At 37.3% G+C, this 18,337-nt stretch overlaps 1 protein-coding gene and 1 non-coding gene across 13 annotated transcripts in view; one reads left to right on the forward strand and one right to left on the reverse strand.

Annotated features, from left to right (window-relative positions):
- The window catches only part of LINGO2 (leucine rich repeat and Ig domain containing 2), a 1,237,500-nt gene that overhangs the window by 143,382 nt on the left and 1,075,781 nt on the right, over positions 1 to 18,337 (forward strand). The gene's annotated exons all lie outside the window — the stretch shown is intronic.
- Positions 2,039 to 2,143, reverse strand: LOC131762029 (U6 spliceosomal RNA). Its single transcript, XR_009337120.1, has one exon. It is a non-coding gene; the product is annotated as a U6 spliceosomal RNA (small nuclear RNA).

Raw genomic sequence — 18,337 nt, forward strand, 5'->3', positions numbered from 1 at the left:
TGGTCTGTTTATATTTTCTTTTTCTTCCTGGTTCAGTCTGAAGGTTTTACTTTTCTAAGAATTTGTCCATTTCTTCCAGGTTGTCCATTTTATTGGCATAGAGTTGCTGTAGTAATCTCTCATGATCCTTTGTATTTCTGCAGTGTCAGTTGTTACTTCTCCTTTTTCATTTCTAATTGTGTTGATTTGAGTCTTTTCCATTTTTTTCTTCATGAGTTTATGGTCTAGTGGTTTATCAATTTTGTTTATCTTCTCAAAGAACCAGGTTTTAAGCTTATTGATCTTTGTTATTGTTTCCTTCATTTCTTTTTCTTTTATTTCTGATATAATTTTTATGATTACTTTCCTTCTGCTAACTTTGGGGTTTTTTGTTCTTTCTCTAATTGCTTTAGCTCTAAGTTTAGGTTGTTTATTTGAGCTTTTTCTTGTTTGTTAATGTAGGTTTGTATTGCTATAACCTTCCCTCCTAGAACTGCTTTCGCTGCATCCCATAGGTTTTGGGTCATCGTGTTTTCATTGTCATTTTTTTCTGATTTCCTCTTTGATTTCTTCAGTGATCTCTTGGTTATTTAGTAGTGTATTGTTTAGCCTCCATGTGTTTGTATATTTTACAGTTTTTTTTCCCTGTAATTGTTATCTAATCTCATAGCATTGTGGTCGGAAAAGATACTTGATATGATTTCAATTTTCTTAAATTTACCAAGGTTTGATTTGTGACCCAAGATGTGGGGTCACAAATGGAGAACATTCTGGAGAATGTTCCATGAGCATTTGAGGAGAAAGTGCATTCTGTTGTTTTTGGATGGAATGTCCTATATCAGTTAATTCCATCTTGTTTAATGTGTCATTTAAAGCTTGTGTTTCCTTATTTATTTTCATTTTGGATGATCTATCCATTGGTTAAAATGGGTTGTTAAAGTCCCCTCCTATGATTGTTACTGTCAATTTCCCCTTTTATGGCTGTTAGCATTTGCCTTATGTATTGAGGTGCTCCTATGTTGGGTGCATAAATATTTACAATTGTTATATCTTCTTGGTTTGATCTCTTGATCATTCTGTAGTGTCCTTCTTTGTATTCAGTCTTTATTTTAAAGTCTATTTTGTCTGATATGAGAATTGCTACTACAGCTTTCTTTCGATTTCCATTTGCATGGAATATCTTTTTCCATCCCCTTACTTTCAGTCTGTATGTGTCCCTAGGTCTGAAGTGGGTCTCTTGTATACAGCATATATATGGGTCTTGTTTTTGTATCCATTCAACCAGTCTGTGTCTTTTGGTGGGAGCATTTAAATCATTTACATTTAAGGTAATTATCGATATGTATGTTCCTGTTACTGTTTTCTTAATTGTTTTGGGTTTGTTATTGTAGGTCTTTCCCATCTCTTGTGTTTCCTGCCTTAAGAAGTTCCTTTAGCAATTGTTGGAAAGCTGGTTTGGTTGTGCTGAATTCTCTTAGCTTTTGCTTGTTTGTAAAGGTTTTATTTTCTCTGTCGAATCTGAATGACCTCCTTGCTGGGTAGAGTGATCTTGGTAGTAGTTTTTCCCTTTCATCACTTTAAATATGTCCTGCCTCTCCCTTCTGACTTTTAGAGTTTCTGGTGGAAGTTCAGCATTTAACCTTATGGGTATTCCCTTGTATGTTATTTGTTGTTTTTCCCTTGCTGCTTTTAATATTTTTCTTTGTATTTAATATTTGATTGACTAATATATATCTTGGCATGTTTGTCCTTGGATTTATCTTTTATGGGACTCTCTGTGCTTCCTGGACTTGACTATTTTCTTTCCCATGTTAGGGAAGTTTTCAAATATAATCTCTTCAAATATTTTCTCAGTCCCTTTATTTTTCTCTTCTTCTGGGACCCCTATAATTCGAATGTTGGTGCATTTAATGTTGTCCCAGAAATCTCTGAGTGTGTCCTTAATTCTTTTCATTCTTTTTTCTGTATTCTGCTCTGTGGCAGTTATTTCCACTATTTTATCTTCCAGGTCACTTATCTGTTCTTCTGCCTCAGTTATTCTACTGTTGATTCCTTCTAGAAAAATATGGAATGCTTCACAAATTTGCATGTAATCCTTGGACAGGGGCCATGCTTATCTCTCTATTATTCCAGTTTTTACTCTATGTACTCCTGAAGCAAGCACTTATCTACATTTTATTTATAAGGAGCTAAAGTAACTTTCCCACGTTTGGTTGATTGTAGAGTGACATCAGCTCGCATCTTGAGTGGAGGCACAGAGCTTTAAACTGATACAGTATGGCTCCAGGGTTTATTATTATAATCACTTTAAGAGTGTAGGATTTTAGAAGCCGTTAATAATACTCAGAAGAATAATGAAAGGTCTTTCCTAAGAGGCAATTAGGAATTACCTTTTGACTTACCATTTTAGGAAATCAATAATCTTCATCAAAACCATAGCTTCCAACCTCTTTAATCATATCTAAGTCATAATCATTAAGAGCATAAATCAACTGATATTTTAGGTGTATAGTTTGAAGTAGTAAATAGTAGGCAATTATTCCAGTACCTAGGATATGTATCCCTTTAATATTTGTAATGTTATTCATTTTCCAAAATATATCATTTAAAAAGAATTGTTAGAAAAACTGTAAATAGGGAGAGATTGAAGATGGCAGAGTGAGAGGATATGGAGCATGTCTCCCCCAACAAACACACCTCAAATAATCTACATGTGGAACAATTTTAACTAGCTTGAAATTGGTAGAAGGAATCCTGTACAACCAGGGCTTTAAGAAATATGCACACGTAATTTGGTAGGAAGGGAAGAAAAGTGATCAATTTGGCACCTGTGCGTCTGGGAGGAGAAGGGGAGGAAAAAGGAAAATTCACAGGCAGACATGCCCCTTTTGGGAGTGAGCAGTGAGAGCCACAGATTGGGTGCCCCTTTCCTGGGTCTTATATGGGGGAAGACCTGACTGGTTGGAGGACTAACAGGAGGGCTGTGTGAAGTCTGGAATCTGATCATGAAAAACAGGCACATGCTGATTTGCCTCCAAGTCACGGTGGAGAGAGATCTGTTCTAGCAGCTGCCAGTTTCATGGGACCACCTCTCTGTGTGTCTCAGCATGAGCTGAACAAACACTCCAGCCCTGCTCGCTCCACATCACAGCACAGCCCTGGAACCATGGTGGCCATGACCATGGAGAAGACTTGACTATGGGAGGAACTAAGAGGCAACATGGTCCTGGGAAGGAGCCTGGGTGGATTGGCAGCAGCCATCATTGGCACTTTCTCAAGCAGAGCATCAGATTTCTTATGGTTGCTGCTCCACCATAGCTTACCCCCTGTTACATGCTGAGAGTCCACTTTGGTCCCACCTTCCCTGTGATATGGCTCCCCAGCTGGGTAGTGGCACCAGAGACTGGGGGCAGTGATCATCTGTGGGGGACAAAGGAGACTTGAACCCGAGACTGTGTATGAATGGAACAAGGGAATCAACTGGGGATGCCTGCATAGGCAGCACATCAGAGACAGCTAAGACTTCTGTCTGCAGCTGACATGAGCCCAGAGCCCTCACAAGCCCCACTTGCTTCAGTACTCCCCCACTCTGGGGCAAAAGTCTTGGTGCAGAGTGAGAGGAAAACACATACTTAAAGATGACAGAACCAGCTTAGGCCAGACCCTCAGGGCTTCCACTCCAGCTACTTGAGATCAGACCTTCCCCCCGATACGGTCGTGATGGTCACTGGGTAGAGGGGAAGCCCCACCTCACACTCATTCTAGCCTTAGACCTTCCATCTTCAGCCTCACCTCCATCAAAGTGATAGCTGCCAGCTCACCTTGAGGAAAGGCATGACTTGTGTCCATGTCAGTTTCAGCTCTGCCACCAAAGGCACTGGGCACATGCAGTCTCTATAGGGACACTTCCACATAATAACACCCCTTCAAGAATACAATAGGTAACTTTCACATAAATTCATAGAGGCAGAGAAAGTTAAGTAAAATGATTACACAGGAACTACTGTCAATTGACAGAGCAAGAGAAAACCCCTGAAAAAGCAATTAAACAGAAATAAACAATTTATGAGATAAAGTACTCAAAGCACTAATAATAAGAATGTTGTCTGAATTAGGGAAAAGATAGTGGTACACGGTGAAAAGTTTATTAACGAACTAGAAAATATAAAAAAAGAGTCTATCAGAAATGAAGAATTCAATAGCTGAAGTAAAAAACACACTGGAAGAAATGAATATCAGACTAAGTGACACAGAAGAATGCATAAATACTCTGGAAGTTAAATAATGGAAATCACCCAATCAGAACAGCAAAATGAAAAACAAATTAAAAAATGAAAACAGTTTAAGAGATCTCTACGATAACATTCAGCATACCAACATTCCTGTTATGGGGGCCCCAGAAGGAGAAGAGAGAGAAGAGGGGATTGAAGATGTATTTGAGGAAATTATGGCTGAAAACTTCCCAGTCCTGAAGGAGGAAACAGATATCCAGGTACAGGAAGCAAAGAGGGTCCCACACAAGATGAACCCAAACAGACCCACACCAAGACATATAATTAAAATGGCAAAAGTTAATGGTAAAGCCAGGATTCTAAAGACAGCAAGAGAAAAACAGAGTCAGTTACAAGGGAACTTCCATAAGGCTATCAGCTGATTTTTCTATAGAAACACTGCAGGCCAGAAGGGAGTTGCATGATATATTTAAAGTGCTAAAAGGAGAAAACCTGCAACCTAGGATACTCTACCCAGAAAGATTATCATTTGGAATAGAAGGAGAGGTAAAGAACTTCTCAGATAAGCAAAAACTAAAAGAGTTCATCAACACTAAATCCACCCTCAAAGAAATGTTGAAGGGTCTTTGCTAAGTGGAAAAGAAGTAAGAATCTATAGAAACAGGAAAATCCCATTAGGAAAGGCAAATATATAGTAAGGAGTAAGGATCAACCACTTAAACAAGCCAGTATGAAGATTAAAAAACAAAAAAATTTCAAAGCAACTATAGGTACACTAAACTAAACAGTTAATTGTTGAACATGAATATGTAAAATATAACATCAAAAACACAAAATATGAGGGAGGGGAGTAAAATAAGTAGATATTTTAGAATGTGTTTGAACTGAAATGAATACCAGTTTAAAACAAGTAGATATAGGTATAGATCAACATACATGAATCCCATGGTCACCACAGAAATCTATAATAGATACATTAAAAACTAAAAAGAAAGGAGGACAAGCATACTACTAAAGAAAAACAAATCAAACCACAGGGGAAGAAACAAAAGGAAGGAGAAATGAACAGAGAAGAACTACAGAACTACAAAAAACAGTCAGAAAACAAGTAACAAAATGGAAGTAAGTGCATGCATATCAGTAATTACTTATACAGTGGAATATTACTCAACCATAAAAAGAAACGAAATTGAGTTATTTGTAGTGAGGTGGATGGATCTACAATCTGTCATACAGGGTGAAGTAAGTCAGAAAGAGAAAAACAAATACCATATGCTAACACATATATATGGAATCTAAAAAAAAAAAAATGGTTATGAAGAACCTAGGGGCAGGCCAAACAAATCAATCAATAAGTGGGCAGGAGACCTGAGTAGACATTTTTCTAAGTAAGACATACAGCTGTCTAACAGGCACATGAAAGATGCTCAACATCCCTAATTATTAGAGAAATGAAAATCAAAACAATAATGAGATATCACCTCACACCTCTCAGAAAGGTTGTCATTGAAAAGTCTACAAATATATTGTTGTGAGGATGTGGAGAAAAGGAAATCCTTGTATATTTTTGGTGGGAATGTATATTGGTGGAGCCACTATGAGAAAGAGTATGGAGGTTCTTCAAAGTACTAAAAATAGAACTAGCATATGATCCAGCAATTCCACTCCTGAGTATATATCCGAAGAAAATTGAAAACACTAATTTGAAAAGATACACGCACTCCAATATTCATAGCAGCATTATTTACAATAGCCAAGTTATGAAAGCAACCCAAGTATCCATGAATAGATGAATCAATAAAGAATTGGTATTTATATATGCAGTGGGTTACTACTCAGCCATGAAAAACAATGGAACATTGCCATTTGAAGCAGTATGGATGGACCTATTATGCTTAGTGAAATGTCAGATTAAAAATGAATACTATATGATATCACTTACATGTGGAATCTAAAAAAAAAAAATACAAGAACCAAAAGTATATAGCAAAACAGAAGTATACTCACAGAATTTGAAAACAAACTAATGGTTACCAGTGGGGAGAGGGAAATGAGGAGGGGGCAAGATATGGGTATGGGATTAAGAGATTAAAACTACTATGTGTAAAATACATAAGCAACAGTATATGTTGTATAGCACAGGGAATATAGCCATTACCTTATAAAAACTTTTAATGGAGTATAATCTGTAAAAATACTGAATTACTATGCTGTATGCCAAAAATGAATACAATATTGTAAATAAATGCTACTTAAAAAAAAAAAAAACTGTACATAGAACTGATTTTGCATAGCCTGAAACTCACCTCTGTTCTTTGCTTACATATGTAACAACCTATTATTTTTTCATTGCCTAAAATGTTTTGTTTAAAATTATTTTATACTTCCAGTTGTATTCTGCTCATTTTATAAATTTCTCAAAAATATAACAGACAGCAATTAATAAGCCATCAACAGTAGCTGGGTATTCAATTCTCTGTAAGCATAGAAATCCCAAAAAAGTCTTTGAAGAAAATGTTAAATGATATTATTACATATTTATAATTGTTTTGGTATTATATAGAAAATCCTAAAGTCTTTATATAGAAAATCCTAAAGACTTTATATAGTGTTATCTTTTTCTTTGTGCTTCTAAGTGTAAATAATAAAGTATTGTATAAAAAACTTGGCCTCATTTTCGTGCAAGTTGTTATAGGCATGAAAATTTAGGAGACTGCCAGTTTTCTGGCTCTTTCTTTTGAATAAAAATAATGTCTTGTCAGGTGCAATTAATGGTCATAGGGTTGAGAAAGATCTCACAGTAACAAGATACTGTCATCTGTTTTCAGGAATTTGCATATGTTGTCTCCCGGAACCTCATCTCATTCACAGCTACCTGATTCCCAGTGGATGTCTTCTAGCACTTTCCACTGCATCCTTTCTCTCAGACATCAACCTGTGCTGTTATTGCAGACCTGTTATTGAGGCTTTTCACCCCACTGATTATCTGTAATGTTCCTTTCTCTCTTCCTCATTCTAATTACCACTGCCACCCATGAGAATGGTGGAGGAAGGCTTGAGGCCATCACATAGCTTCTGTCTCCAAATTGGAGTTGTTGAGGCACCATAGTTTTTCTAAACGTGTGTTCCACTCAATTCCATCTGGACATTCTCCCTGGATGAAGAAATAGGAAGCCTGAAGATCTAATTAGTAGTAGTGCAATGGTTAGAACTATGTTTTCAATTGTCTCTACTACATGTTAGCTGTGATTTTTAACAAGTTATCTAATTACTTTTAAGCTTCAGTTTTCTCATCTGTTTAATGGAGCTAATGGAAGTTACTTTGAATATTAAATTAGATTATAATAGTTAGGGAAGTGCTTGGTACAGAGTGAGCAATCAATGAATGTAAATGCAAAAATTGATTTTTGCTGGTTTTTGTGTTTTATCTCATGTATTTAGCACTAACTATCCGGTCTGGCTATTTTCGAGTTTTAAACACTACACTAACCTGTGCTGGAAAACCTGTTTTGCATATTTGAGTATTTTTTTTTTAAATCTTTATTGAAGTATAATTGCTTTACAATGGTGTGTTAGTTTCACCTTTATAACAAAGTGAATCAGCTATACATATACATATATCCCCATATCTCCTCCCTCTTGTGTCTACCTCCCACCCTATCTATCCCACCCCTCTATGTGGTCACAAAGCTCCGAGCTGATCTCCCTGTGCTATGTGGCTGCTTCCCACTAGCTATCTGTTTTACATTTGGTAGTGTATATATGTCCATGCCACTCTCTAACTTCGTCCCAGCTTACCCTTCCCCTCCCCATGTCCTCAAGTCCATTCTCTATGTCTGCGTCTTTTTCCTGTCCTGCACCTAGGTTCTTCAGAAACATTTTTTTTTTTTTTTAGATTCCATATATATGTGTTAGCATACAGTATTTGTTTTTCTCATTCTGAATTTACTTCACTCAGTATGACAGACTCTAGGTCCATCAACCTCACTACAAATAACTCAATTTCATTTTTTTTTTTTTTTTTTTTTGTGATATGCGGGCCTCTCACTGTTGTGGCCTCTCCCGTTGCGGGGCACAGGCTCCGGATGCGCAGGCTCAGCGGCCATGGCTCACGGGCCCAGCCGCTCCGCAGCATGTGGGATCCTCCCGGACCGGGGCACGAACCTGTATCCCCTGCATCGGCAGGCGGACTCCCAACCACTGCGCCACCAGGGAAGCCCTCAATTTCATTTTTTAATGGCTAAGTAATATTCCATTGTATATATGTGCCACATCTTCTTTATCCATTCATCTGTTGATGGACACTTAGGTTGCTTCCATGTCCTGGCTATCGTAATAGAGCTGCAATGAACATTGTGATACATGACACTTTTTGAATTATGGTTTTCTCAGTGTATATGCCCAGTAGTGGGATTGCTGGGTTATATGGTAGTTCTATTTTTAGTTTTTTATGGAACCTCCATACTGTTCTCCATAGTGGCTGTATCAAATTACATGCCCACCAAACAGTGCAGGAGGGTTCCCTTTTCTCCACACCCTCTCTGGCATTTATTGTTTGTAGACTTTTTGATGATGGCCATTCTGACTGGTGTGAGGTGATACCTCATTGTAGTTTTGATTTGTATTTCTCTAATGATTAGTGATGTTGAGCATCCTTTCATCCGTTTGTTGGCAATCTGTATATCTTCTTTGGAGAAATGTCTGTTTAGGTCTTCTGCCCATTTTTGAATAGGCTTGTTTGTTTTTTGATATTGAGCTGCATGAGCTGCTTGTAAATTTTGGAGATTAATCTTTTGTCAGTTGCTTCATTTGCAAATATTTTCTCCCATTCTGAAGGTTGTCTTTTTGTCTTGTTTATGTTTTCCTTTGCTGTGAAAAAGCTTTAAGTTTCATTAGGCCCCATTTGTTTATTTTTGTTTTTATTTCCACTTCTCTAGGAGGTGGGTCAAAAAGGATCTTGCTGTGATTTATGTCATAGAGTGTTCTGCCTATGTTTTCCTCTAAGAGTTTTATAGTGTCTGGTCTTACATTTTGGTCTTTAATCCATTTTGAGTTTATTTTTGTTTGTGGAGTTAGGGAGTGTTCAAATCTCATTCTTTTACATATAGCTGTCCAGGTTTCCCAGCACCACTTATTGAAGAGGCTGTCTTTTCTCCATTGTACATTCATGCCTCCTTTATCAGAGGGTTAATTTTTGCAGAATTTTTGCATCTCTTTTCATCAGTGATATTGTCCTGTAGTTTTCTTTCTTTGTGATTTCTTTGGTTTTGACCATATGTGCCTGGATTTGTCTCTGGGGTTTCTATCCTGTTCCACTGATCTGTATTTTTGTTTTTGTGCCAGTACCGTACTCTCTTGATTGCTGTAGCTCTGTAGTATAGTCTGTAGTCTGGGAGCCTGATTCCTCCAGCTCCATTTTTCTTTCTCATTTTTCCTTTGGCTATTCAGGGTCTTTTGTGTTACCATACAAATTGTGCGATTTTTTGTTCTAGTTCTTTGAAAAATGCCATTGGTAGTTTGATAGGGATTGCATTGAATCTGTAGATTGCTTTGTGTAGTAGAGTCATTTTCACAATGTTGATTCTTCCAATCCAAGAACATGGTGTATAATTCTCCGTCTGTTTGTATCATGTTTAATTTCTTTCATCATGGTCTTATAGATTTCTTCATACAGGTCTTTTGTCTCCTAGGTAGGTTTATTCCTAGGTATTTTATTCTTTTTGTTGCAATGGTAAGTGGTAGTGTTTCCTTAATTTCTCTTTCAGATTTTTCGTCATTAGTATATAGGAATGTAAGAGATTTCTGTGCATTAATTTTGTATCCTGCTACTTTACCAAATTCATTGATTAGCTCTAGTAGTTTTCTGATAGCCTCTTTAGGATTCTCTATGTATCATGTCATCTGCAAACAGTGACAGCTTTACTTTTTCTTTTCTGATTTGGTTTCTTTTTATTTCTTTATCTTTTCTGATTGCTGTGACTAAAACTTCCAAAACTATGTTGAATAATAGTGGTGAGAGTGGAAAACCTTGTCTTGTTCCTGATCTTAGAGGAAATGGTTTCAGTTTTTCACCATTGTGAACGATGTTGGCTGTGAGTTTGTCATATATGGCCTTTATTATGTTTAGGTTAGTTCCCTCTATGCCTACTTTCTAGAGGATTTTTTTATCATAAATGCGTGTTGAATTTTGTCAAAAACTTTTTTCTGCATCTGTTGAGGTGAACATATGGTTTTTCTCCTTCAGTTTGTTAATATGGTGTATCACATTGATTGATTTGCATATATTGAAGAATCCTTGCATTCCTGGGGTAAACCCCACTTGATCATGGTCTGTGATCCCTTTGATGTGCTGTTGGATTCTGTTTGCTAGTATTTTGTTGAGGATTTTTGCATCTCTGTTCATCGTTGATATTGTCCTGTAGTTTTCTTTCTTCGTGATTTCTTTGGTTTTGGTATCAGGGTGATGGTGGCCTTGTAGAATGAGTTTGGGTGTGTTCCTCCCTCTGGTATATTTTGGAAGAGTTTGAGAAGGATAGGTGTTAGCTCTTCTCTAAATGTTTGATAGAATTATCCTGTGAAGTCATCTGGTCCTGGGCTTTTGTTATTGGAAGATTTTAAATCATAGTCTCAATTTCAGTGCTTGTAAGTGGTCTGTTTATATTTTCTGTTTCTTCCTTGTTCAGTCAGAAGGTTCTGCATTTCTAAGAATTTGCTCATTTTTTTCCAGGTTGTACTTTTTATTGGCATATAGTTGCTTGTAGTAGTCTCTCATTATCCATTGTATTTCTGCAGTGTCAGTTACTTCTCCTTTTTCATTTCTAAATGTATTGATTTGAGTCTTCTCCCTTTTTTTCTTGATGAGTCTGGCTAATGGTATATCAATGTTGTTGATCTTCTCAAACAACCAGCTTTTAGTTTTATTGATCTTTCCTGTTGTTTCCTTCATTTCTTTTTCATTTATTTCTGATCTTTATGATTTCTTTCCTTCTGCGAAGTTTAGGGTTTTTTGTTCTTCTTTCTCTAATTGCTTTAGGTGTACAGTTAGGTTCTTATTTGAGATGTTTCTTGTTTCTTGAGGAAGGATTATATTGGTATATACTTCCCTTGTAGAACTGCTTGTGCTGCATCCGATAGGTTTGTGTCATTATATTTTCATTGTCATTTGTTTAAGTATGTTTTGACTTCCTCTTTGATTTATTCAGTGATCTCTTGGTTATTTAGTAGTATATTGTTTAGACTCCATGTGTTTGTATTTTTCACAGATTTTTTCTTGTAATTGATATCTAGTCTCATAGTGTTGTGGTCAGAAAGTGTACTGATATGCTTTCAATTTTCTTACATTTACCAAGGCTTGATTTGTGACCCAGGATATGATCTGTCCTGGAGAATGTTCCATGAGCACCTGAGAGAAAGTGTATTCTGTAGTTTTTGTATGGAATGTCCTATAAATATCAATTAAGTCCATCTTGTTTAATGTGTCACTTAAAGCTTGTGTTTTCTTATTCATTTTCATTTTGGATGATTTGTCCATTGGTGAAAGTGGGTTGTTAAAGTCCCCTGCTATGATTGTGTTATTGTCAATTTCCCCTTTTATGGCTGTTAGCATTTGCCTTATTTATTGAGGTGCTCCTATGTTGGGTGCATAAATTTTACAATTGTTATATCTTCTTCTTATATTGATCCCTTGATCATTATGTAGTGTCCTTCTTTGTCTCTTGTAATAGTCTTTATTTTAAGGTCTGTTTAGTCTGATATGAGAATTGCTGCTCCAGCTTTTTTTCCATTTCCATTTGCATGGCATATCTTTTTCCATCCCCTTACTTTCAGTCTGTATGTGTCCCTAGGTTTGAAGTTGGTGTCTTGTAGACAGCATATATACAAATCATGCTTTTGTATCCATTCAGCCCGTCCGTGTCTTTTGTTTGGAGCATTTAATCCATTTACATTTAAGGTAGTTATTGATATGTATGTTCCTATTACCGTGTTGTAATTGTATTGGGTTTGTTATTGTAGGTCTTTTCCTTCTCTTGTGTTACCTGCCTAGGGAAGTTCCTTTAGCATTTGTTGTAAAGCTGGTTTGGTGGTGCTGAATTCTCTTAACTTTTGCTTGTTTGTAAGGTTTTACTTTGTCTGTCAAATCTGAATGAGATCCTTGTTGTAATCTTGGTTGTAGTTTTTTCCCTTTCATCACTTTAAATGTGTCCTGCCACTCCCTCCTGGCTTGCATAGATTCTTTTGAAAGATCAGCTGTTAACCTTATGGGGATTCCCTTTTATGTTATTTGTTGTTTTTCCCTTGCTGCTTTTAACAGTTTTTCTTTGTATTTAATTTTTGATAGCTTGATTAATATGTGTCTTGGCATGTTTTTCCTTGGATTTATCCTGTATAGGACTCTGTGCTTCCTGGACTTTACTAATTCCTTTCCCATATTAGCACAGTTTTCAACTATAATCTCCTCAAATATTTTCTCAGTTGCTTTCTTTTTCTCTTCTTCTTCTGCAACCTCTGTAATCCGAATGTTGGTGCCTTTAATGTTGTCCTAGAGGTCTCTGAGACTGTCCTCAATTCTTTTCATTCTTTTTTATTTGTTTTGCTCTGTGGTAGTTATTTCCAGTATTTTATCTTCCAGATCACTTATCCATTCTTCTAGCTCATGATTCTGTTATTGGTTCCTTCTAGAGAATTTTAAATTTCATTTATTGTGTTGTTCATCACTGTTTGATCTTTAGTCCTTTTAGTTCCTTGTTAAACATTTTTTGATTATCTCCATTCTTTTTCCCAGATTTTGGATCATCTTTACTATATTACTCTGAATTCTTTTTCAGGTCGACTTCCTATTTCTTCTTCATTTGTTTGGTCTGGTGGGTTTTTGCCTTGCTCCTTCATCTGCTGTGTGTTTCTCTGTCTTCTCATTTTGCTCAACTTACTGTGTTTGGGGGTCTCCTTTTCACAGGCAGCAGGTTCGTAGTTCCCGTTGTTTTTGGTGTCTGCCCCCAGTGGCTAATGTTGTTTCTTTGGGTTGTGTATGCTTCATCATGAAGGGTACTGGTGCCTGTGTTCTGGTGGATGAGGCTGAATCTTGTCTTTCTGGTGGCCAAGAATGTGTCCGGTGGTGTGTTTTGAGGTGTCTGTGACCTTATTGTGATTTTAGGCAGCCTCCCTGCTAATGGGTGGGGTTATCTTCCTCTCTTGGTAGTTGTTTGGCATCGGGTGTCCAGCAGCATAGCTTGCTGGTCATTGATTGGAACTTGATCGTAACATTAAGATGGGGATCTCTGGGAGGGCTTTTGCCATTTCATATTACGTGGAGCTGGGAGGTTTCTAGTTGACCAATGTCCTGAACTCAGCTTTCCCACCTCAGAGGCACAGGCCTGATACCCAGCTGGAGCACCTAGCCCCTGTCAGCCACATTGCTCAGAAGAAAAGGAAGGGAAGGAGGGAGGGTGGGTGGGAGGGAGAAAGGAATTAAAATAATATTATTAAAATTAAAAAAAATTAATTATTAAAAATTAAAAAGTAATAAGAAAGAGAAAGAAAGAAAAAAGAGAGCAACCAAACCAAAAAACAAATCCACGTATGATAACAAGCACTAAAAAATATACCAAAAAAAAACCCAGACAGACAGAACCCTAATACAAAAACCCTGTAAAAGCAAAGCTCTACATACAAAATCAGACAAAGAAGCATACACATACACATTCACAAAAAGAGAAAAAGGAAAAAAATATATATATTTATATTAAAAATAAAAAAAGGAAGAGAGTGACCAATAAATAAACAAATCTACCAATGATAATGAAGTCTAAATACTAAACTAAGATAAACATGAAGTCGGAAACAGATGCAGAAAGCAAACCCCAAGTCTACAGTTGCTCCCAAAGTCCTCTGCTTCAGTTTTGGGATGATTCATTGTCTATTCAGGTATTCCAGAGATGCAGGGTACATGAAGTTGATTGTGGAGATTTAATCCACTGCTCTTGAGGCTGCTAGGAAAATTTTCCATTTCTCTTCTTTGTTCACACAGCTCCTGGGTTTCAGCTTTGGATTTGGTTCCGGCTGTGCTTGTAGGTTGTCTTAGGGCATCTGTCCTTTGCTCTGACAGGACGGGTCAAAGGAGCTGCTGGTTAGGCTGTGGCTCACTTGGTCGGAGTGAGGGAGGGGTATGGAATGTGGAATGCAAGGCTAGCCTGTGGCGGCAGAGGCTGGTGTGACATTGCAACAGCCTGAAATGTGCCATGTGTTCTCCCCGGGAAGTTGTCCCTGAATCACGGGACCATGGCAGTAGAGGGCTGCACAGGCTCCCAGGAGGGGAGGTATGGATAGTGATCTGTGCTTGCACACAGGCTTCTTGGTGGCTGCAACAGCAGTGTTAGCGTTTCATGCCCGTCTCTGGGGTACACGCTGTTAGCCACGGCTCGCGCCCATCTCTACAGCTCTTTTAGGCGGCGCTCTGAATCCCCCGTCCTCGTGCACCCGGAAACAACAGTCTCTTGCCTCTTCGGCAATTCCAGACTTTTCCCCAGTTTCCCTCCTGGCTAGCTGTGGCACAGTAGCCCCCTTCAGGCTATGTTCACACAGCCAACCCCAGTCCTCTCCCTGGGGTCTGACCTCTGAAGTCCAAGCCTCACCTCTTAGCCCCCACCCTCCCCGGCAGCTGAGCAGACAAGCCTCTCGGGCTGGTGAGTGCTGGTCGGCACCGATCCTCTGCTGGAATCTCTCCGCTTTGCCTTCTGCACCCCTGTTACTGCACTCTCCTTCACGGCTCTGAAGCTTCCCCCCTCCGCCACCCGCAGTCTCCGCCTGTGAAGGGGCTTCCTAGTGTATGGAAACCTTTCCTCCTTCACAGCTCCTTCCCACTGGTGCAGGTCCTGTCCCTATTCTTTTGTCTCTGCTTATTCTTTTTTCTTTTGCCCTACCCAGGTACGTGGGGGAGTTTCTTGCCTTTTGGGAAGTCTGAGGTCTTCTGCCAGTGTTCAGTGGGTGTTCTGTAGGAGTTGTTCCACATGTAGATGTATTTCTGATGTATTTGTGTGCAGGAAGCTGATTTCCACTTCTTACTCTTCCGCCATCTTGTAGATCTCCCTCAGATTTGAGTATCTTGATGCCTAGTGATTATGTATGGTCTTGGCTTCCTATTAAAGGTAGAATAATAAAAATATTACAGTTTGAAATAACTTCAGAATCGGTTATAAACTCTTTCTCAAGGTATCTTTTCCATAAAACCCCTTGCTGTGTTTTCCAAATTGTATTCACAGATTAATAGTCCTGAGAAAACTGCCTTGAAAAAAGAGTTTCATATTGTGGGGGACTCTGCATACAATCTTCTGCTCTTGAAGAGGAGAATAGGATATTCACAATAAATATTCCGGATTTCTCTGTAATAAAATGTTTCATAAAACTTATCAGGTTAGAATACTTTGTGTAACACCAATTGATATCTGTTTGGAGAAATTATGTCTTACTGAAAGGAAATTGAGCTAAAGAAGTCTATTCCACCATGAGATAGTTCTTGTTAGAATATTATTCTTAAGACAAAATATACCTTATAACTTCTGTCTACCCATGTTGTGTCTTCTGGAGCAGTAGAAGAAAACTGCTTTGGACATAAATACTGTATGCCCACTTATTCTTCCTGTTTCTTCCCTTAACAGGACAGCTTCCTCATGTCATATGGTATATATGCTCCTTACCATTATGGTTTCTAATTTCTAAGCTTAAGTAAATTCTTCTTAGACTGTCTACTCACCACTGAATGTAATACTCTAAATATAGTGTGACAGTAATTAAGAACATTGAACAGTAGAACTTTCTGCCTCTGGGAATGATTATAAATCTGATGCTATAAAAAGTTATATTACCCTTTTGGTTTACATTTAATTTATCATTAAAAGAATAAACCCCTCCATGTCTTTATTTTATATGTAAGTTATTATAAGGCCAGATTTTGCTCACAATATAATTGTGCTTACATTCTTGCAACTAAATATAGAACTTTACATCTCTCCATGTACTGTTTACTTTCTTTTGGTTTCTACTCATTATTACTAGTTGTCAGTATGACTTGGAATCCTGATTTTGAAATCGAGTAGCTCTCTTTCATAGCTTTCCACTAATCAGATAAGAGCTATTCATTAGGTTGAAATGGAAACAGCAGTATTACTTGCATACAATTGCTAAAATTTCATTGCAATGTGGTAGTATTCAACTTGCATTCATCCTTATTGAAAATAGGAAAGAAATATTTCAAATGCTTTGTTGCAATTGAGACATACTTATATCAACATCATAAGCCTGCTCTAACAATCTAAAATCAGTATAAAGTAAGGAGGTTTGTGTTGTTGTTTTCAGTGATTCCTTATTGGTTATTAGTAGTGTTGATTTTAAAAAATAATTATCTACAAAGTACATTGTTACTTATTTATTTTTAAAAGCCATTATGTATTCCAAAATTAGAAGTTGATAAGTATCCTTTGTCTATTTATATATGTCTCCACCTCTCATATCTTCCATGATTTGTTGAATGTTACTAATCTTCCCTCCTTTCTTCCTTCCTTATCTTCCTTCCCTTCCTTTCCTTCCTCTCTTCTTCTCTTCTTCCCTTGCTCCCTCCCTCCCTTCCTTCCTTGCTTTTTTCTTATTTGCAAGGTATGAGCAGACTCTTGGAGACTTGAATTTATTTGTAATGGTTAGTTAGGTAATTTGTTATGGTTTTTCCATCAGTATTATCAGGGAGAATAAAATACTTAAAAACTTTGCTATTTTATGCTGTTTCACTTCAATGGAGAAATACAAAGGGAAAATAGAATTTTTAAAATTCATACTTTGTCCTATATTAATACCATTCTATCTTGCCCAAAGCAATGTTCTTGGGCTGGAAATAGCTATTAAAGCCTTCTGTTTGCTCTTGGTAACAATTTTCTGAAAGCTGAGTTCATTTTGGGCTTATATTTCTTAGGGCTATCACTAAATATTTGTGTCACTCTATTTTTCCTTGAGTATGTATCCCTTCCATATTTCTTTTATTTATTTATTTATTTATTTATATTTTATTTTTTAGTTTTTAAAAATTAATTAATTTTTAATTGTTGGCTGTGTGGGGTCTGTTGCTACGCGTGGGCTTTCTTTAGTTGCGGCAAGTGGGGACTACTCTTCATTGCAGTTCACGGGCTTCTCATTGCAGTGGCTTCTCTTTGTTGCAGAGCACAGGCTCTAGGCATGCAGGCTTCACTAGTTATGGCACATGGGTTCAGTAGTTGTGGCTCACTGGGTCTAGAGCACTGGCTCAGTATTTGTGGTACATGGGCTTAGTTGCTCCATGGAATGTGGGTTCTTTCCAGACCAGGGCTCGAATCCATGTCCCCCCACATTGGCAGGCAGATTCTTAACCACCGTGCCACCAGGGAAGTCCCTATATTTCTTTAAAATAATGTTCATTAGCCTTTACATGTTTTAATTTACATGCACCCTGTTTTTACTTTTACATGACCTTGTGTAATAATAATTGTACTTCCTATCTCTCATGAGTTCTTTGATTATGGGATCACTCATATCCCCTATTCTTTTATTTGTAAATAAGGTTTTCTAACATGTAGGGCAGCTGTCTTTTTCTAATTAAAAACCTTAAGATTGTGTGTGTATACTCACAGACACACACATATATACACATACATATATGTAAATCTACCTGTTTTTAAAATTGTAATAATATTTATGTCATAAATTGCTCCTCTCTTGTTGAACCAAATTATGTTGAGACCAGCAGTCATCCTCATACAGTTTAAAATTTCACTCGGGGAGATAAATCCTAGGATTTTCACAGTTTAATAGAATACTTCTAAGAACATGTTTCATAGTTCATGTCCTCTTTGATTTCTTTCTTATCTGTTCAATATCAGGAATGGAATTGTCCATATTCTTCACTTGCAGTCTGTCACTACTATTTCACTTTTAGTCTTTTTTTTTTCTTGAGATATATTTGACATATTGTATAAGTTTAGGGTGTACAATGTGATAATTTGATATACATATATAATGTGAGATGATTACCACAAGAATGTTAGTTAACTCTGTCACCCACCTCACAGATGTGTGTGTGTGTAGAGAAATTTTAAGATCTATTCTTTTAG

This window comes from Kogia breviceps, chromosome 8 (assembly GCF_026419965.1).
Source record: "Kogia breviceps isolate mKogBre1 chromosome 8, mKogBre1 haplotype 1, whole genome shotgun sequence".
Taxonomy (NCBI): Eukaryota; Metazoa; Chordata; class Mammalia; order Artiodactyla; family Physeteridae; genus Kogia; species Kogia breviceps.